We start from the raw sequence: 21,666 nt of genomic DNA on the forward strand, positions 1-21,666 counted from the left end.
TGTGAAGTATGAAGTTCAATACCCTGTAACTCAACTTGTGTGATAGGCAGGATAATAATTTTACCCTTGATGCATAGCTTGTTGTCAAGACCAGCGGACGGGATGCATTCTAGCAAGTTCCCTGCAGCAAAATATTGTTAAAGCTCTCCGCAAAAAGTTACATGACATATTGCATCAAGTGCACAAGGCCTTGTTGTACATTAAATTTAATTCCATATTTGGAATCAGCACACAAAAATACATCTTCCCTGAAGACTTCATAATTGTGACTTCATTAATAAATATTTTTTTTCTAAGACCAGCTTCTCCCCTTAATAGAATATATTTGCTCTGAGTTGTCAAGAACCGGTTATTCCATATGCTTATGGCAACTCTGTATGAATGGTTGCACTTTTGGAGCTCACTGGCAGCACAAGATATTGGTGGTTGGGTCCAAAAATTCGCCTGCTTTTTGTTCTGCAGCTTTGCCATCGATGCAACTTTTTAATGGCTTCTTGCAGCTTTTGCTATATTAGTGAAACAAGATGTTTTTGAAAGCATTGGATGAAGGCTGTGTTGGCAGAGGTACAAGGCCTGTAGGGACATTTTTTACTGGAACAGCCCACTCACCCGGCTCATAGGAACTCTCCCAGTTAGGAAGTCGTGAAATGATACAGCAGAACTACGCTGTTTTTCATGAGGCCACGAGGAAAATTATACCAGCCAGGCAAAGTAGCCAAACAATGTGTGTGGATAAGATTGTGAGTGTTGTATGCGACTTTTTTTTTATTATTCCTTGTAAGCGCAATATGCTTCTGGAATTTACAAGCCTTTGCAGCTGCTAAGCTTTAAGGGGAGACACTGGTCTTAAAACGAAAATTTTTATTATTGGAGATATTGTAATGAAATTAGGTATCCGTATGTATTTCTTCCTCCTATTTCATAAATGTAATTAGTTTCAACTTATCTCAATTAGTTTTCTACTTATGGAAAATTAACTGAAGCCTAATTAGGTAATTTCTTACGGGTCATTAAGACACTTTCCCTCAACATTTTTTGGTTCCGATTAAAATGTAGCCGTAGCCAAAGAGGTTCCTTGCGGAGCTATGCTATTTATGTTGTTATTAAGATACATCATCATATAAAAATGTTCAGTTATGTCGATGCATCACAATTCTGGAATATAATTAGCTGGTATTATTGTTCACAAAATTTGATATGTTCAACTTAGCCACATAAATATAGCATAGCTCCACAGTTGAATTCTTTCTGATTTCAATGGTGTAAAGCTCATTAAAATTGCACCGCAAAAACATAATGAAAAGTTCCGTAACTCTAGTGACATTGGCAAAAAAATGAAGCTGAGAATATCGCAATTAAAGTTTTGACGCTGACTACAGAAAATTCTGGGAGGAATCTTCCACAACGGATTTTATTTAGGTGTTCCCTATCTGTTTCCCTACAAAGCAAAACAAAAAGTGTCTTATTCCATCCAAGGAAACATTAATAAAAAAATGTCGAAGGTGTAAGCGTGATGAAGTTGTAAAAAAAATGATTTCTTATGAAGTTATCGGTACATTTTTTTTTTTTAGGGGCAATGGAGTGCAGGCCTAGGGTGTTGAGCTCTAAAGACAATATTTTGAATCCTGAAAACTGTTTTTTGAGAGACCTAGCAGTCCAGAGCCAAGGAGATCTGAGCCACCCTGGCAAGCAGATGGGTGGTCCTGAAAAGGACCGTTGGGTGCGACGCTCGACATGTCTCCTACTCTGTCTCTGAGAAGAACCCCCTGGACGTTAGGTAGCATGCTGCCCTGTGCTGCTGTAGAACGTCTTCATAGCAGTCCAGGACTGTAATCTTCAGTTGCTCCCGTTTTGTGCCGCCCTGTCAGTCTCTCTTTCGTATTAGCGCTCTTTAGCTGAGCTCCATTTGCCTTGCGCAAATGCAGGGCGCCTTTTCCTAGGCTTCGGCGAACAAGGCAGCCACCAGCAGCATAGCCCAGACTTGCAGTGATGGATTCATTAGTTGCCCTCCTTCCTTGGTTGTAGAGGGCAACAGCCTCAGCAGCAGCCGGCTTCACACTTTCCAAATAAGCATTTCCATTCTTTGAAGCTTGCGTCCAAACGAGAGAGTGTAGGCTCTCACTCACCTTCTGAGTCTTTCCTTCGCTGCATCGTGCCAACAGGTTCTCATCGCTGAGCTTTGCAAACACTGGCTCCAGAGCAGCCCCAACACGAGCCGGGAGGGCACTCTTTTGTGCAGGTGGAAGTTCACCACTGGCCAAGGCTCTGTTGAGCTTGCACCAAGAGTCAGCACCCTCAGGGCCCTTGGAGTGGTTCGGGACATCATTTGTAGAGGTCATGTGCAGGAGTGTAGCTTCCACTGCCTTCTTCACGCCTGGAACGTCTTGACTGTTGCTCCTCAGGGCATGGCCGTAGTAGTTGGTGATCTTCTTGATCTTTTCCTGCGTCAGCTTGCCTCTTCCGCCCAGAGATTCACCTTGAGCCTTCTTTCTATGAACCAGGTTCTGCAGAGCAGTCCGCATTCGCTTATGAACGTGGTTGATGCAATCCTTCTTGTCAGTCTTTATGAGTCCGTACACTTTTGCTTCTGACAACGCATAAAAAGTCCGGCTGTCTCCAACAGAGAGGACGGTCGTGTAGCGCAAACCATACTTGGCCAGAGATCTTTAAAACATGGTCAGCGCATTCTCCACTTCCATGCGACCAGAGTTACAATCGATGTTTCGCTGGTACTCGTGGTGGCGAGCCAGTCACTGTAGCCTTCATCTTGTGGCTATGGTCCCAAGGCACATCTGAGACAAAAGTTCGAGTAAACAATGTGGTCTTTTGCCAGTGTACAGCTCAACAGTGCAGGCCACACTGATGTGAGAGCTACGACCTCGGGTCATCCACAAACCATCAAATATAACGTCAGTGTTCCCAATTCTACTCAAGAAGTCTCTATAGAGGTCCTTGATGACTGCCACACTGGCAGCTTCACTTGCGGTCGCTGTGCTCTCGCAGGCTTTCACAAAGTTTTCAGGTGTCCCTGAAAGGCCTTGTGGTGCAGACCTCGGTGGGACAGGTTCATACAGGCGCAAAAGTCTGCAAGTGCAGTCAAGCCTTTGCCTATCGTCTGTATTCCCTTCATGGCCCTCATGTTGACCTCGAAGGGAGTTATGTTGGCAGTTCCACTTTCTTGTTGGGAAGAAAATTGCTTCCTCTCCAAGTGCAGCTACCGCAGATGAGCTGGAGCTTTACAGCTAAGCCATACTCCTTGTCTGTTGCCTTGCTCAAAGTCAGACTTCCTGCGCCGCAGGTTCCGCACTTCGGTTGCGCAATAAAGTTGTTTAGAACTTTCATGTCCACAATCACGAACTCGGTGCCAGTATCATCGGTCTGGCACTCCGCGCTGGCGCCAAGAAGTTCAAACTTGCGCTGGGTCGCTAAGTTTTCCGGCAGAGGGGACTTCGTGTTCGCCGATCACTCAACAAACTGCGCCTGCTCCGCCGCAGAGTAGTATGCGGCATCAACACGAACTGTACCGTAATCCGGGAATCAATTCGAGCTGGAACTCGGTCCTGCAGTGTCGTCAGCGAGCAGCGTGGTTGATGTTCCAGACAGATCCAGCGAGTCCGGCACCGGCTCTAGCGAAGGTCCCGACAGCGCACTTGTGGCCGATGCTGTACCATGCCCGTTTCTTACGGCTTCCAAAAGCTCGTTGCATGCACGGTTTAAGTCGGTTGTCTCCCGTCATCTTGATCGCATGGGAAAAATCCCAGCACAAAGCAGAAACATGGCGCATCAAGAAAAAACAAGCGCAAACGCAGACGCACATGAAGCGGCAGTGACGCTGGTAAGCGCAAAAGCGAAAGAAAAAAAAATGACGCGCCGGTTACTCCAGCCAATGGCAGGCGCGAAAAGCGCGCCATGCGCGAGCCAATCAGCGACCCGGAAACGGTCTTCGGAAAGCCAGCCAGGGCAGTCATTTTGCTTGAGCGACGCCATTTTGAGACATCGCAAATTGTGCGCAACGAAAACAGCTTCAAACCAAGCCCAAGATGGCGGCCATCGGCCGTCTGCAGCGTCCGCGGCATGCATGGGAAGTTCAAACAAATTTCGCCTTTTTGGGGACATTTCGTGGCTGCCGTGGCATATTGAAAGCATATTTTATCGCATTTCCCGACCAAATTTACCGTTAATAATTTGAGAATAGGTGCTTGAAGGGTCAAACATTCCGAAAATGAGTTTTGCTCAAAATCGATTGTTTGACCATTTTTGACTGTTCTAAGACATGCATCTCCCCTTAAGTCTAATAAAATTAGAATATAATCTGACTCACTAGTAGATCACGATCACATTTATTTCGTAGTGAAAAGTTTGTGCAACAGCTATGGCCCATTTGTCAGTACTGTATCTGCAAGCTTTGTTGACAGATTTTTGGTGTTCATTTTTCGTTTTGAACAGCGGTGTGGCCACGGGGACACTCCGGCGCCCCTGGCTATCGTGAACTCCAGAGCAAGGTTGCCGAACTGGAGGCAAAGCTGAGAGGTGGGTATCTAGCATAGGATGGGGAAGCGGAAACTTCTTGTTTGCTAGAACGCTGGTGACAAGGCGACCTGGTGTCATTTTTATACAGTGTTGTAACACCTTAGAATAGAGCAGTGGAATGCCTGTGGCCATTTCAAAAGTCTCTCGTGACCACCGTAAGAAAGGCTAGTTTTAGAGGTTGTTTGACCACTGTGTGTTACGGCGCTGGCACATTTACAGAGAGGCAGGATGGCAGCCTGCAAACTTCTATTCCGAGCACCCCCATGAGAGCGCACTCTCTGGACCGCAGCAACCACGAGATGGACTGCCTGAGAAACGACAGTGTTCAACCACGGGGTCAGGTGGGTGGTCCTTTCCTAATAATCGAAAAAAAAAAAAAATGTTATAATATATATCATATGTTATGTAAAGTGCATGGTCTGTTGCTTGAGTTGAAATATGTGTTCGGCTAATGGTTGACTCTTGATCTCGGTGGCCCTGACTAACGTCCCTTTATGAAGAAGGTAGTGACATTCTCCGTTTCCTGCTGGCTTCCTTCTAATACCTCCATGCCCATCATTGCGTGAGAGCGTCGCTGAAAGGGTCAAAACTTGTTGGTGCACTTGCAAAATTCCAAAGCTTTGCCATTGTTTTGCCATTTATTGGCCGGGCAGGAGTTTCCTGCTTGAACTGTCTGCACCCGGTGGTGGTTCCTGCCCGACCTGCCTTAGCTTGATTGTGGTCTCTTCGCCACCAGAAAATCGCCTCTTCTGATAGAATGTTTTCAGTGCTTTCCCTTCGACATAACTGCAGCGTGAAAAAAAATACAAACGCAATGGAAGGAAAACACTGACGACACGGACAATCGCTGCACTCACAACTGGTTTTATTTTGCCAATACATGCAAAATATAAAGGTTCCGCTGTGCATGCACTCACATAATACAGAAGAAAAGGAGACGTGCCAACGACAACATAGCTCTTCTTAGCTCGTGCCTCAGTTCCAATACCATCGGCGTTGATGCCATCTGGGGTGCACGCCATGGCAATATGCCAGGATGCTGCGCCAGTAACAGCATGGTGTGTTTATATTTTGACGAGAGCGCCAGCGGCAATGGCTCACTTGGCAAGCTTGGCAACGTGCCAGGACACTGCTGTGGCCGGCTGCCGACAGGGTATGTGTTGTAAGAAAGCCGGCGAGACTGTGAGGAAGAGACATGGGGCATGAGGTAGCACGTGTCAGAGTACATGCACTCGAACACCGGAGGAGAACCTGGTAGTTTAGGCCAGAATATCACAATAAGTTTTTACTTTCACCCCACAGCTAATGCTAAAACATTCGCGGTACACACATGTAACTGTCCTCTGAGTTTTTTTTTTATGTAGAATGTTGTCCCACTCGTTTGGGTGACCTCCTCTGTGCAATTGGTCATTAAATCGGCTATGGTGCAGCTGCGTCTCGTGCATACGCTGATGTTATGATCCTTTCCAAACCAAGGAAGAAATTGGTTGGGTTTTAACAAAGTTAAGGGGGGAGACTACCCTTAAACACCAACTTTTTTGTTTCTTGAGATATCTGAATGAAATATTCAGGGTAGGCGAAGAGCACGACCATTTGAAGAAATACCAAGTTTCATGGAGATGTGGGCACTGGTTCTGATGTTACAGGAGTACAGCAGCCGACGTGTAATTCGGACTCTAATAATTCGGACTTGTAGGATATTTCGGACCTCGTTGAGGCACCGTCAGTCTCCCCATAGAAGCGCATACATATTCACAACGGATATTTCGGATCTAAAAAGTCCGAAAGTTCGATTTTTCGGACTAATTTCAGTCGCCTGCGGGCCAAAGTTGGCCATCTTTTCGGCGGCGCAAAAGGCGCTATCTTGGATGTGGTGGATTTATGCTGCAGTTGGCTTTGCTTGACACACTTTCGGTACCTCATTGTTGCCAGTAGAGGTCCCTGCGATCTCTGACACTTGGAGGTGGCAGCCGGATTGTCATCGCCGCCAACTTGCTTTTGTCGCCGACGTTGTCGCGGGCAGTTATCGCTTGTCCCATACGTTGAGAATTCGTTGTTGGGAAGGAAATTGTGAAGGAGCTATCTCACATGTCGGTAGGAAAGGATAAAAAGAGGGACTGAGAGAAGAAAGGAAAAAAAAGATCTGCCGTAATGGAGGGCTCCGGAATAATTTCGACTACCTGGGGAACTTTAACGTGCACTGACATCACACAGGACACGGGCGCCTTTGCGTTTCGCCTCCATCGAAACGCGCCCACCGCGGTCGGGTTCCAACCCGGGTTCTCCGGAGCAGTAGCCGAGCGCCCTAACCACAGAGCCACCGTGGCGGGTCTCATACGTTCGCCGTTTCGTCACTTGGGTTTCTCTGACCGTGTTGACCGAGTGGCGCTCAGTCCTCACAAAGTTACATCTGTTCGCCGTTTTGTGATTGCGTCCGGCGGTTCCGCCGCTTTGAGAGAAAAGTGCCTTATCTTCGCGTGTGTTGAACAAGCGGTGTGGTGCACACTCAGATTGTGGACAGCATGGACCCGCTGTGTCCGTCAAACAAGCGTGGCAAGTATTCCAACTAAATGCGGTGACCTTGCTGTCTAGCGTGTGCAGTGAAAGCACAACCATGGCGCAAATACAGGCGCAAATCGTCGCCAACAAGAGAAATTTTCCGCAAGGTAACATCAGTGACATTTTAAAGCAGATTTTTCTCAATAAAGTGATTTTTTTGTACTTCACGGATTTTTCGGACTGTTCGATTATTTGGACCATTTTTGAGGTTCCTTCGAGTCCGAAAAATCGGTCGGCGACTGTATATCAAAGTGGTTCACATAGGTCGCTTATTCCAGGCCTGGAGAATTTGAAAATGGGTTTGGCTCTGTGAAATTCGTTATGGTCATTCCTGGATAGGTGCCCCAGGGCAAGACAGAGCCCTTTTTCTAAATTTCCTTGCTGGAAAAGTCAAGCCCAGCACTGAATTTAGTGTCAATAAACTAGATCTTCATTAGGCATATTTAAATTGCTTATGACAAATTCCAGAAGCAATAACTTGAAAAAGCGGGCTTGTCTTGTTCTCAAAAATGTATTCAGGTACGGAGTAAAAAAAGCCTTATGGAAATCCGATAAGCGGTTCCCGAGCAGCAGCCAGAATGAGCAGCCCCGCCAGGCAAAAAATACATCCTGAGAAAACAGCCCTCAAAGGTTGCGAGAACACAAGCTTTCTTGTTTCTTGTGATATCTGAATGAAATTTTCAGGGTAGACTAAAAACACAAACATTTGAAGAAATACCAAGGTTCATGAAGCTGTGCACACTGGTTCTCAAGTTACAGGAGCATATCAAAATGGTTCACATAGGTCTATTTCTTCAGGCCTGGAGAATTTGAAAACAGTGCTGTCACTGTGAAATTCATTGGGGTTATTCCTAGTTAGGTACCGGAGGTCAAAACGAGGCCCTTTTGATGAATTTCCTTGCTGAAAAATTTTAGCATAGCACTGAATTTAGTGTCATTAATTAGACCTCATTAAGCCAATATTAATTGCTTATGACAGATTCCATACGCAATAATCTGAATAAACGAGCTTGACCTGCCCTCTGAAATTTATTTAGGTACGGAATAAAAAAAAAGACCCCATGGAAATCCGGTAAGTGGCTCCCGAGATGCAGCCAGAATCTCGATCTTCTCGGACGTCAGGAAATGTTTCCAAGTGAACGGCGTGCGATGCATTCTCATGCCTCGGGGTAGATGCGAGACAGGAGCTGGAGGTCGCAGTCGCCGAGTTTGATGCGTTCGGTACGCAAGGCATGCCCGAAGCAACGCATTCTTGCACCGATGAAGATGCTGGTACGTCGCTGGAAGCGGCAACGCAATTGCTGTCTAGTAGCGATGTAGAAGAAGTTACGCGGCTGGAAGCATCGACAGTCCTTGTTGGCGGCACGCTTTTCCGAAAGAACACAGTTCATACCACGCTTCCGGGCACTGAACGCGTGTAGCGTCTTTAGCTTTGTTGGACGCATCTTGAGTGACTGCGCAATAGTCAACAGTCTGCAGGAAACTGTTCGGACGGCACGGCGAGAGATCGTAAAGACGGTGGCAGCGGCGATCACAATGAGAAAAGTAGAGAGCCAAGGCTGGTGGGGCGACGCGCTGGCCTCCGCTGGAGGGGACCGCCGCGTCAGCGTGCGCAGCAGCCAATAGCAGGCGCGTGATCCCCCGCGTTCTCAAGGAGCGCGCCCTTCGCCCAATCGCAGTCTCGCATTTCAAAGGCGGGAAACTCGAAAGGCGCTTTTAGGCCCCCAATCACAAACGAGTAGCGCTTCCACCACGCCGCCGCTGCCGTTGTCGAAGGCAGGCAAAAGAGAGCAAGAATTCACAAACAGAACAAGACCAAGATGGCGGCTCTTGGTTCACTGGCTGAGCAACAGCGTACGCACACAGTTGGGGTATTTTCTGCACTCTCTCGCAGCTCAGCGGCGAGGCGTTAAGCGCTGGAGGATGCCGAACAGTGTTGGTCATGTGCCAGTGTAGTGAAGTCGGTCCCGCTTTGGCCAGTGTGCGGACACGGCTTCTTAGATATTTAATTTGAAGTACTTTCACGACAAATTAGTCGTTCATATTTGCAGAAAAGGTAGTTAATGGCACATACTACCGCAATGTGCACTTTTCCAAAAATCGGCTTTTTCACGATTTTTCGATTTTCAAGGGCCGCATCCCCCCCTTAAGCGCTGGAGGATGCCGAACAGTGTTGGTCAGGCACCAGTGTAGTGAAGACAGTCCCACTTTGGCCAGTGTGTGGTCACTGTGCCACATGCGCTAAACTTGGGCTTTCAAAAATTAGGATGCGGCATTCGCTAATGTGAGCGACTAGTTCTTCTAAGCTAATGCTTTGGTCAGCATCAAGGGCAACAATGAGTCACTCAAGAGTGTTTCACACAAGGGCTTTAGCTTTGTCTTGACATGACTGAAATGTAGCAGACCATATTTGAGATTTGATTCTGTGCTCACTGCCGGGGCCTTCTCCCAACTTTACTTGTTTGGGTGCTTCTACCATGCTGAGATCAGCAAGAGGCACTGTGCCCTTGGAGAGAGCAGGAGGATTGGGTTGGGTGAGGCATTGTTTCTTAATTTTGGTGCTTGGCAGACAACAAAAATAAACTGACTTTCTCATCTAAAATTTTTACAGCGCTGAACTGGGGATGTCAGTGCCACATATATTTGGTGTAGCACTAAAGAACTTCTTCATGGCATTACAGCTTACCATCTAGCAGTGGCAGTACGCATGTTGATTTAATGCTCGCTGCTTGTTTAGTGACGTTAGGCCTGACATATGGTCGTTATGCTAACAATTGCCAAAATGTTCATTTTCATCTGCTTGGTTCTAAAATTCACTCGCATCTGCTGCTAATGCGTAAGGCTTGCTGCATTAGTGCTGCCACTCCTTCAGGTCGATGCACAAGTTGTTTTTCGCTGTCATTGTTTGGAGGTAGACTTTTTTTTTTTTTTTTAGTATTAAAGCACTATTACAATGGGTAAACCCCGAACAACATTTCTTTTGTCCTGTGGTTTATAAACTTCGCCTCACTGCTATGGAGAGGTTATGTCTCGCACTCGTTATGTTTCGGCCACGTGGCTTAGTACAGTCATTCCTGGATGTAAATCTGAGTTGAAGGGGGCTGGAGGTTGGTTAGAATTTAGTGCGGGCCTTTTTAAGTGTAGCGGAGCTAGATTTTGGTGTTTTATGGCCAGATAAACAAGGAAGGCATGCAGCATTAGCTGTAGCTTTCTCATGCCGCTTGCGAGCTAGACTGTCCCTCTTTTTGTGCAGAACCCAGCCAGCACAGAGGTGCCAGGCCGAAGTATGGGCTGTCTTCTCGTCTGACTGCTCAATTTCCGGAGCAATTCTCCACCTCGCCTGAAGTGCAAGTCGGTGGCCGCGGCCCGGTGCCAGGTGGCTCCGCGGAGGGACCGCAGATTCCTAGGCAGCCACGCACGCTGCTGCCTGCCTATATTTAACTCGGGAAGCCGGGCGACGGCAAGTCTGCCAAGGGTGAGTCTTTCCTTTGTGTGCACGCTAGCCGTGGAATGTGAATGCACCAGAGGGGGTGCAAGTGCAGTGTGTCATGTAAAAGGCAAGTGGTGACTGTAGGTGGTGTGATGTTACTGTGAACTACTGTTCACAGTGAACTCCAGTGAAACATGAATAAGGGCCACTCAACTCCTCTGAATATATGAATGTGCACTGAGCTGATGCACAAATGTAGATACACCGTGCATATATTATTGAGGACGCAAGCAAGCGTAACGTAGAACAAGCAACAAATTTTTTGTTTCTTGTCATTAGCTTTGCCTTGCAACTGTTTCTAGCATAGGAGCTGAAATAAAATGTGCACACAGCAGCAAGGTTGACATGCAGCTGCAATCAGAATATGATTTGCAACGCAATGCTGACGTCAAAATGGCGAAAGCGACCAAAGCTGACTGGTTTCATAAGGTAATAATGTATGCTATGCCTGTGCTGCCTAACCTTGCCTACCACTGTTGCTGGCTGATATCGGCGTCTCGGCCTTTTAGCGAGTGGGCCGGGTTGCATGTATGGCACTGCGCTTTACACTAAACTGCTCCTAAAGTCTTTCGTAGCCACTGAGTAGGATAAATTTTCATATGCAGGAAATTACTAGACAAGTACCTCGCAGCAAAGGGGCATAATTTTGTCTCATTGTGTTGATGCTTTGCATAGCTGCTGTGATTGAGGGGTCGAATTGCAGCTAGGGCAGCTAAATTTCAGTTTAGGTGAAAGGAAAAACGTTCCTGGGCTGGGTGATGTCGGCACTCATTAGAAGAATTCCAACTGGTAGAAACTAGTCCCGAGGCCTCCACTGAGTGTCCCTCGTAGCTGACATGTGCCTTTGGGGTGCTACAAATTAAAAATTGGAGAAGCTGTGTTCCGAAAAGTCGGAAGCCAAAAGCATATAATTACTTATGCAGCTTCTTAGACGGTCATTGGATATAGTCTAGCATGTGCCGTATATACCCACCTAATGAACCCACTCTCATAATGAACCCGCCCTCCAGTTTCATCCGCCAGAATCTACTTTTTTTTTTTTTTTTCAGCCTCTAGCATTTTGTAGCGGGGTCCTCTTTTTGCGCCCTCGGCATTGCAAACCTTGGCAGCGTGCCAAGATGCTGCCCCCCTTCCCCATGTCGCATGCCCTCATTCTGCCCACTTGTATGTTTGCACATGTACGCTTGCTCAGTAAATGTATTATGTGGGCACAATTTGTCGAAAGTTTCAACCTGGTAGCCGGGAAATCATGTTTTCTGGGAACGCATTAACCAGGAAAAGTATAACGTCTTGCTATGGAACATTCTTAATGTCCGCGATTTTGAGCGTATTAACCGGGAAATCGTATGAACTCGGAACATATCAACGATTCAGTGTGTTCATTGGCATTGGCGTTGACAGTGTTCTAGATGAGGATGCTTTTGAGGAAAGGAAGGGTGGATAACTGGCTCTCTGGATAGCCCTGGCTCCCTGGCGCCCTGGACGGAGTCTGCGTTTACATCACGTTTCACGTTGCTCCGTCCTGTGACGTCATAACAGTGCACAGAGTTTGAATTGGAGGGCGGGAACAACTTTTTGAACTTCAAATCCAAATTTCTTTGAAATAAATGCATCTTTCGCTCCCGGACGAGTGGCAAGAAAGCCATGATATGCCGAACTATCATATTTTCCTAACCAAAAGAAAAAAAGAATGAGTGTTCTCCTCACTGTCCCTTTAAGGGAGGAAGAGGGTCTTAGAAAAAAATTTTATTAATGAAGTCAAAATTATGAAATCTTTAGGGAACATGTATTTTTGTGTGGTGATTCCAAATATGGAATTTAATTTCATGTGCAACAATTTCTTGAGCACTTATGCAATATGTTATGTAACTTTTTGAGAAGAGCTTTCAATAAATCCTGCTGCAGGGAACTTGCTAGAATGCATGTCACTGGTTTCTCTTGACATTGATCTATGCAATAAACCTAAGATTATCATCCTGTCTGTCATAAAAGTTGAGTTATAGAATTTTGAAGTTGTTGCTTCAGAAACAGGAAAACAAATATTTCTTCCCATTTGTGAAGTATGAAGTTCAATACCCTGTAACTCAACTTCTGTGATAGGCAGGATAATAATTTTACCCTTGATGCATAGCTTGTTGTCAAGACCAGCGGACGGGATGCATTCTAGCAAGTTCCCTGCAGCAAAATATTGTTAAAGCTCTCCGCAAAAAGTTACATGACATATTGCATCAAGTGCACAAGGCCTTGTTGTACATTAAATTTAATTCCATATTTGGAATCAGCACACAAAAATACATCTTCCCTGAAGACTTCATAATTGTGACTTCATTAATAAATATTTTTTTTCTAAGACCAGCTTCTCCCCTTAATAGAATATATTTGCTCTGAGTTGTCAAGAACCGGTTATTCCATATGCTTATGGCAACTCTGTATGAATGGTTGCACTTTTGGAGCTCACTGGCAGCACAAGATATTGGTGGTTGGGTCCAAAAATTCGCCTGCTTTTTGTTCTGCAGCTTTGCCATCGATGCAACTTTTTAATGGCTTCTTGCAGCTTTTGCTATATTAGTGAAACAAGATGTTTTTGAAAGCATTGGATGAAGGCTGTGTTGGCAGAGGTACAAGGCCTGTAGGGACATTTTTTACTGGAACAGCCCACTCACCCGGCTCATAGGAACTCTCCCAGTTAGGAAGTCGTGAAATGATACAGCAGAACTACGCTGTTTTTCATGAGGCCACGAGGAAAATTATACCAGCCAGGCAAAGTAGCCAAACAATGTGTGTGGATAAGATTGTGAGTGTTGTATGCGACTTTTTTTTTATTATTCCTTGTAAGCGCAATATGCTTCTGGAATTTACAAGCCTTTGCAGCTGCTAAGCTTTAAGGGGAGACACTGGTCTTAAAACGAAAATTTTTATTATTGGAGATATTGTAATGAAATTAGGTATCCGTATGTATTTCTTCCTCCTATTTTCATAAATGTAATTAGTTTCAACTTATCTCAATTAGTTTTCTACTTATGGAAAATTAACTGAAGCCTAATTAGGTAATTTCTTACGGGTCATTAAGACACTTTCCCTCAACATTTTTTGGTTCCGATTAAAATGTAGCCGTAGCCAAAGAGGTTCCTTGCGGAGCTATGCTATTTATGTTGTTATTAAGATACATCATCATATAAAAATGTTCAGTTATGTCGATGCATCACAATTCTGGAATATAATTAGCTGGTATTATTGTTCACAAAATTTGATATGTTCAACTTAGCCACATAAATATAGCATAGCTCCACAGTTGAATTCTTTCTGAATTCAATGATGTAAAGCTCATTAAAATTGCACCGCAAAAACATAATGAAAAGTTCCGTAACTCTAGTGACATTGGCAAAAAAATGAAGCTGAGAATATCGCAATTAAAGTTTTGACGCTGACTACAGAAAATTTTGGGAGGAATCTTCCACAACGGATTTTATTTAGGTGTTCCCTATCTGTTTCCCTACAAAGCAAAACAAAGAGTGTCTTATTCCATCCAAGGAAACATTAATAAAAAAATGTCGAAGGTGTAAGCGTGATGAAGTTGTAAAAAAAATGATTTCTTATGAAGTTATCGGTACATTTTTTTTTTTTTAGGGGCAATGGAGTGCAGGCCTAGGGTGTTGAGCTCTAAAGACAATATTATGAATCCTGAAAACTGTTTTTTGAGAGACCTAGCAGTCCAGAGCCAAGGAGATCTGAGCCACCCTGGCAAGCAGATGGGTGGTCCTGAAAAGGACCGTTGGGTGCGACGCTCGACACGTCTCCTACTCTGTCTCTGAGAAGAACCCCCTGGACGTTAGGTAGCATGCTGCCCTGTGCTGCTGTAGAACGTCTTCATAGCAGTCCAGGACTGTAATCTTCAGTTGCTCCCGTTTTGTGCCGCCCTGTCAGTCTCTCTTTCGTATTAGCGCTCTTTAGCTGAGCTCCATTTGCCTTGCGCAAATGCAGGGCGCCTTTTCCTAGGCTTCGGCGAACAAGGCAGCCACCAGCAGCATAGCCCAGACTTGCAGTGATGGATTCATTAGTTGCCCTCCTTCCTTGGTTGTAGAGGGCAACAGCCTCAGCAGCAGCCGGCTTCACACTTTCCAAATAAGCATTTCCATTCTTTGAAGCTTGCGTCCAAACGAGAGAGTGTAGGCTCTCACTCACCTTCTGAGTCTTTCCTTCGCTGCATCGTGCCAACAGGTTCTCATCGCTGAGCTTTGCAAACACTGGCTCCAGAGCAGCCCCAACACGAGCCGGGAGGGCACTCTTTTGTGCAGGTGGAAGTTCACCACTGGCCAAGGCTCTGTTGAGCTTGCACCAAGAGTCAGCACCCTCAGGGCCCTTGGAGTGGTTCGGGACATCATTTGTAGAGGTCATGTGCAGGAGTGTAGCTTCCACTGCCTTCTTCACGCCTGGAACGTCTTGACTGTTGCTCCTCAGGGCATGGCCGTAGTAGTTGGTGATCTTCTTGATCTTTTCCTGCGTCAGCTTGCCTCTTCCGCCCAGAGATTCACCTTGAGCCTTCTTTCTATGAACCAGGTTCTGCAGAGCAGTCCGCATTCGCTTATGAACGTGGTTGATGCAATCCTTCTTGTCAGTCTTTATGAGTCCGTACACTTTTGCTTCTGACAACGCATAAAAAGTCCGGCTGTCTCCAACAGAGAGGACGGTCGTGTAGCGCAGACCATACTTGGCCAGAGATCTTTAAAACATGGTCAGCGCATTCTCCACTTCCATGCGACCAGAGTTACAATCGATGTTTCGCTGGTACTCGTGGTGGCGAGCCAGTCACTGTAGCCTTCATCTTGTGGCTATGGTCCCAAGGCACATCTGAGACAAAAGTTCGAGTAAACAATGTGGTCTTTTGCCAGTGTACAGCTCAACAGTGCAGGCCACACTGATGTGAGAGCTACGACCTCGGGTCATCCACAAACCATCAAATATAACGTCAGTGTTCCCAATTCTACTCAAGAAGTCTCTATAGAGGTCCTTGATGACTGCCACACTGGCAGCTTCACTTGCGGTCGCTGTGCTTTCGCAGGCTTTCACAAAGTTTTCAGGTGTCCCTGAAAGGCCTTGTGGTGCAGACCTCGGTGGGACAGGTTCATACAGGCGCAAAAGTCTGCAAGTGCAGTCAAGCCTTTGCCTATCGTCTGTATTCCCTTCATGGCCCTCATGTTGACCTCGAAGGGAGTTATGTTGTCAGTTCCACTTACTTGTTGGGAAGAAAATTGCTTCCTCTCCAAGTGCAGCTACCGCAGATGAGCTGGAGCTTTACAGCTAAGCCATACTCCTTGTCTGTTGCCTTGCTCAAAGTCAGACTTCCTGCGCCGCAGGTTCCGCACTTCGGTTGCGCAATAAAGTTGTTTAGAACTTTCATGTCCACAATCACGAACTCGGTGCCAGTATCATCGGTCTGGCACTCCGCGCTGGCGCCAAGAAGTTCAAACTTGCGCTGGGTCGCTAAGTTTTCCGGCAGAGGGGACTTCGTGTTCGCCGATCACTCAACAAACTGCGCCTGCTCCGCCGCAGAGTAGTATGCGGCATCAACACGAACTGTACCGTAATCCGGGAATCAATTCGAGCTGGAACTCGGTCCTGCAGTGTCGTCAGCGAGCAGCGTGGTTGATGTTCCAGACAGATCCAGCGAGTCCGGCACCGGCTCTAGCGAAGGTCCCGACAGCGCACTTGTGGCCGATGCTGTACCATGCCCGTTTCTTACGGCTTCCAAAAGCTCGTTGCATGCACGGTTTAAGTCGGTTGTCTCCCGTCATCTTGATCGCATGGGAAAAATCCCAGCACAAAGCAGAAACATGGCGCATCAAGAAAAAACAAGCGCAAACGCAGACGCACATGAAGCGGCAGTGACGCTGGTAAGCGCAAAAGCGGAAAAAAAAAAATGACGCGCCGGTTACTCCAGCCAATGGCAGGCGCGAAAAGCGCGCCATGCGCGAGCCAATCAGCGACCCGGAAATGGTCTTCGGAAAGCCAGCCAGGGCAGTCATTTTGCTTGAGCGACGCCATTTTGAGACATCGCAAATTGTGCGCAACGAAAACAGCTTCAAACCAAGCCCAAGATGGCGGCCATCGGCCGTCTGCAGCGTCCGCGGCATGCGTGGGAAGTTCAAACAAATTTCGCCTTTTTGGGGACATTTCGTGGCTGCCGTGGCATATTGAAAGCATATTTTATCGCATTTCCCGACCAAATTTACCGTTAATAATTTGAAAATAGGTGCTTGAAGGGTCAAACATTCCGAAAATGAGTTTTGCTCAAAATCGATTGTTTGACCATTTTTGACTGTTCTAAGACATGCATCTCCCCTTAAGTCTAATAAAATTAGAATATAATCTGACTCACTAGTAGATCACGATCACATTTATTTCGTAGTGAAAAGTTTGTGCAACAGCTATGGCCCATTTGTCAGTACTGTATCTGCAAGCTTTGTTGACAGATTTTTGGTGTTCATTTTTCGTTTTGAACAGCGGTGTGGCCACGGGGACACTCCGGCGCCCCTGGCTATCGTGAACTCCAGAGCAAGGTTGCCGAACTGGAGACAAAGCTGAGAGGTGGGTATCTAGCATAGGATGGGGAAGCGGAAACTTCTTGTTTGCTAGAACGCTGGTGACAAGGCGACCTGGTGTCATTTTTATACAGTGTTGTAACACCTTAGAATAGAGCAGTGGAATGCCTGTGGCCATTTCAAAAGTCTCTCGTGACCACCGTAAGAAAGGCTAGTTTTAGAGGTTGTTTGACCACTGTGTGTTACGGCGCTGGCACATTTACAGAGAGGCAGGATGGCAGCCTGCAAACTTCTATTCCGAGCACCCCCATGAGAGCGCACTCTCTGGACCGCAGCAACCACGAGATGGACTGCCTGAGAAACGACAGTGTTCAACCACGGGGTCAGGTGGGTGGTCCTTTCCTAATAATCGAAAAAAAAAAAATGTTATAATATATATCATATGTTATGTAAAGTGCATGGTCTGTTGCTTGAGTTGAAATATGTGTTCGGCTAATGGTTGACTCTTGATCTCGGTGGCCCTGACTAACGTCCCTTTATGAAGAAGGTAGTGACATTCTCCGTTTCCTGCTGGCTTCCTTCTAATACCTCCATGCCCATCATTGCGTGAGAGCGTCGCTGAAAGGGTCAAAACTTGTTGGTGCACTTGCAAAATTCCAAAGCTTTGCCATTGTTTTGCCATTTATTGGCCGGGCAGGAGTTTCCTGCTTGAACTGTCTGCACCCGGTGGTGGTTCCTGCCCGACCTGCCTTAGCTTGATTGTGGTCTCTTCGCCACCAGAAAATCGCCTCTTCTGATAGAATGTTTTCAGTGCTTTCCCTTCGACATAACTGCAGCGTGAAAAAAAATACAAACGCAATGGAAGGAAAACACTGACGACACGGACAATCGCTGCACTCACAACTGGTTTTATTTTGCCAATACATGCAAAATATAAAGGTTCCGCTGTGCATGCACTCACATAATACAGAAGAAAAGGAGACGTGCCAACGACAACATAGCTCTTCTTAGCTCGTGCCTCAGTTCCAATACCATCGGCGTTGATGCCATCTGGGGTGCACGCCATGGCAATATGCCAGGATGCTGCGCCAGTAACAGCATGGTGTGTTTATATTTTGACGAGAGCGCCAGCGGCAATGGCTCACTTGGCAAGCTTGGCAACGTGCCAGGACACTGCTGTGGCCGGCTGCCGACAGGGTATGTGTTGTAAGAAAGCCGGCGAGACTGTGAGGAAGAGACATGGGGCATGAGGTAGCACGTGTCAGAGTACATGCACTCGAACACCGGAGGAGAACCTGGTAGTTTAGGCCAGAATATCACAATAAGTTTTTACTTTCACCCCACAGCTAATGCTAAAACATTCGCGGTACACACATGTAACTGTCCTCTGAGTTTTTTTTTTATGTAGAATGTTGTCCCACTCGTTTGGGTGACCTCTTCTGTGCAATTGGTCATTAAATCGGCTATGGTGCAGCTGCGTCTCGTGCATACGCTGATGTTATGATCCTTTCCAAACCAAGGAAGAAATTGGTTGGGTTTTAACATAGTTAAGGGGGGAGACTACCCTTAAACACCAACTTTTTTGTTTCTTGAGATATCTGAATGAAATATTCAGGGTAGGCGAAGAGCACGACCATTTGAAGAACTACCAAGTTTCATGGAGCTGTGGGCACTGGTTCCGAAGTTACAGGAGTACAGCAGCCGACGTGTAATTCGGACTCTAATAATTCGGACTTGTAGGATATTTCGGACCTCGTTGAGGCACCGTCAGTCTCCCCATAGAAGCGCATACATATTCACAACGGATATTTCGGATCTAAAAAGTCCGAAAGTTCGATTTTTCGGACTAATTTCAGTCGCCTGCGGGCCAAAGTTGGCCATCTTTTCGGCGGCGCAAAAGGCGCTATCTTGGATGTGGTGGATTTATGCTGCAGTTGGCTTTGCTTGACACACTTTCGGTACCTCATTGTTGCCAGTAGAGGTCCCTGCGATCTCTGACACTTGGAGGTGGCAGCCGGATTGTCATCGCCGCCAACTTGCTTTTGTCGCCGACGTTGTCGCGGGCAGTTATCGCTTGTCCCATACGTTGAGAATTCGTTGTTGGGAAGGAAATTGTGAAGGAGCTATCTCACATGTCGGTAGGAAAGGATAAAAAGAGGGACTGAGAGAAGAAAGGAAAAAAAAGATCTGCCGTAATGGAGGGCTCCGGAATAATTTCGACTACCTGGGGAACTTTAACGTGCACTGACATCACACAGGACACGGGCGCCTTTGCGTTTCGCCTCCATCGAAACGCGCCCACCACGGTCGGGTTCCAACCCGGGTTCTCCGGAGCAGTAGCCGAGCGCCCTAACCACAGAGCCACCGTGGCGGGTCTCATACGTTCGCCGTTTCGTCACTTGGGTTTCTCTGACCGTGTTGACCGAGTGGCGCTCAGTCCTCACAAAGTTACATCTGTTCGCCGTTTTGTGATTGCGTCCGGCGGTTCCGCCGCTTTGAAAGAAAAGTGCCTTATCTTCGCGTGTGTTGAACAAGCGGTGTGGTGCACACTCAGATTGTGGACAGCATGGACCCGCTGTGTCCGTCAAACAAGCGTGGCAAGTATTCCAACTAAACGCGGTGACCTTGCTGTCTAGCGTGTGCAGTGAAAGCACAACCATGGCGCAAATACAGGCGCAAATCGTCGCCAACAAGAGAAATTTTCCGCAAGGTAACATCAGTGACATTTTAAAGCAGATTTTTCTCAATAAAGTGATTTTTTTGTACTTCACGGATTTTTCGGACTGTTCGATTATTTGGACCATTTTTGAGGTTCCTTCGAGTCCGAAAAATCGGTCGGCGACTGTATATCAAAGTGGTTCACATAGGTCGCTTATTCCAGGCCTGGAGAATTTGAAAATGGGTTTGGCTCTGTGAAATTCGTTATGGTCATTCCTGGATAGGTGCCCCAGGGCAAGACAGAGCCCTTTTTCTAAATTTCCTTGCTGGAAAAGTCAAGCCCAGCACTGAATTTAGTGTCAATAAACTAGATCTTCATTAGGCATATTTAAATTGCTTATGACAAATTCCAGAAGCAATAACTTGAAAAAGCGGGCTTGTCTTGTTCTCAAAAATGTATTCAGGTACGGAGTAAAAAAAGCCTTATGGAAATCCGATAAGCGGTTCCCGAGCAGCAGCCAGAATGAGCAGCCCCGCCAGGCAAAAAATACATCCTGAGAAAACAGCCCTCAAAGGTTGCGAGAACACAAGCTTTCTTGTTTCTTGTGATATCTGAATGAAATTTTCAGGGTAGACTAAAAACACAAACATTTGAAGAAATACCAAGGTTCATGAAGCTGTGCACACTGGTTCTCAAGTTACAGGAGCATATCAAAATGGTTCACATAGGTCTATTTCTCCAGGCCTGGAGAATTTGAAAACAGTGCTGTCACTGTGAAATTCATTGGGGTTATTCCTAGTTAGGTACCGGAGGTCAAAACGAGGCCCTTTTGATGAATTTCCTTGCTGAAAAATTTTAGCATAGCACTGAATTTAGTGTCATTAATTAGACCTCATTAAGCCAATATTAATTGCTTATGACAGATTCCATACGCAATAATCTGAATAAACGAGCTTGACCTGCCCTCTGAAATTTATTTAGGTACGGAATAAAAAAAAAGACCCCATGGAAATCCGGTAAGTGGCTCCCGAGATGCAGCCAGAATCTCGATCTTCTCGGACGTCAGGAAATGTTTCCAAGTGAACGGCGTGCGATGCATTCTCATGCCTCGGGGTAGATGCGAGACAGGAGCTGGAGGTCGCAGTCGCCGAGTTTGATGCGTTCGGTACGCAAGGCATGCCCGAAGCAACGCATTCTTGCACCGATGAAGATGCTGGTACGTCGCTGGAAGCGGCAACGCAATTGCTGTCTAGTAGCGATGTAGAAGAAGTTACGCGGCTGGAAGCATCGACAGTCCTTGTTGGCGGCACGCTTTTCCGAAAGAACACAGTTCATACCACGCTTCCGGGCACTGAACGCGTGTAGCGTCTTTAGCTTTGTTGGACGCATCTTGAGTGACTGCGCAATAGTCAACAGTCTGCAGGAAACTGTTCGGACGGCACGGCGAGAGATCGTAAAGACGGTGGCAGCGGCGATCACAATGAGAAAAGTAGAGAGCCAAGGCTGGTGGGGCGACGCGCTGGCCTCCGCTGGAGGGGACCGCCGCGTCAGCGTGCGCAGCAGCCAATAGCAGGCGCGTGATCCCCCGCGTTCTCAAGGAGCGCGCCCTTCGCCCAATCGCAGTCTCGCATTTCAAAGGCGGGAAACTCGAAAGGCGCTTTTAGGCCCCCAATCACAAACGAGTAGCGCTTCCACCACGCCGCCGCTGCCGTTGTCGAAGGCAGGCAAAAGAGAGCAAGAATTCACAAACAGAACAAGACCAAGATGGCGGCTCTTGGTTCACTGGCTGAGCAACAGCGTACGCACACAGTTGGGGTATTTTCTGCACTCTCTCGCAGCTCAGCGGCGAGGCGTTAAGCGCTGGAGGATGCCGAACAGTGTTGGTCATG

At 46.8% G+C, this 21,666-nt stretch overlaps 1 protein-coding gene across 1 annotated transcript in view; it reads left to right on the forward strand.

The window, feature by feature from the left end:
* The window catches only part of LOC144114581 (uncharacterized), a 197,148-nt gene that overhangs the window by 123,702 nt on the left and 51,780 nt on the right, over positions 1–21,666 (forward strand). Inside the window, exons 30-34 of the mRNA XM_077648418.1 lie at positions 4,447–4,530; positions 4,750–4,871; positions 10,343–10,564; positions 17,081–17,164; positions 17,384–17,505. The gene's annotated coding sequence lies outside the window, so the exon portion shown is untranslated. The remainder of the gene's footprint in view (positions 1–4,446; positions 4,531–4,749; positions 4,872–10,342; positions 10,565–17,080; positions 17,165–17,383; positions 17,506–21,666) is intronic.

Source organism: Amblyomma americanum, chromosome 1 (genome assembly GCF_052857255.1).
Source record: "Amblyomma americanum isolate KBUSLIRL-KWMA chromosome 1, ASM5285725v1, whole genome shotgun sequence".
Taxonomy (NCBI): Eukaryota; Metazoa; Arthropoda; class Arachnida; order Ixodida; family Ixodidae; genus Amblyomma; species Amblyomma americanum.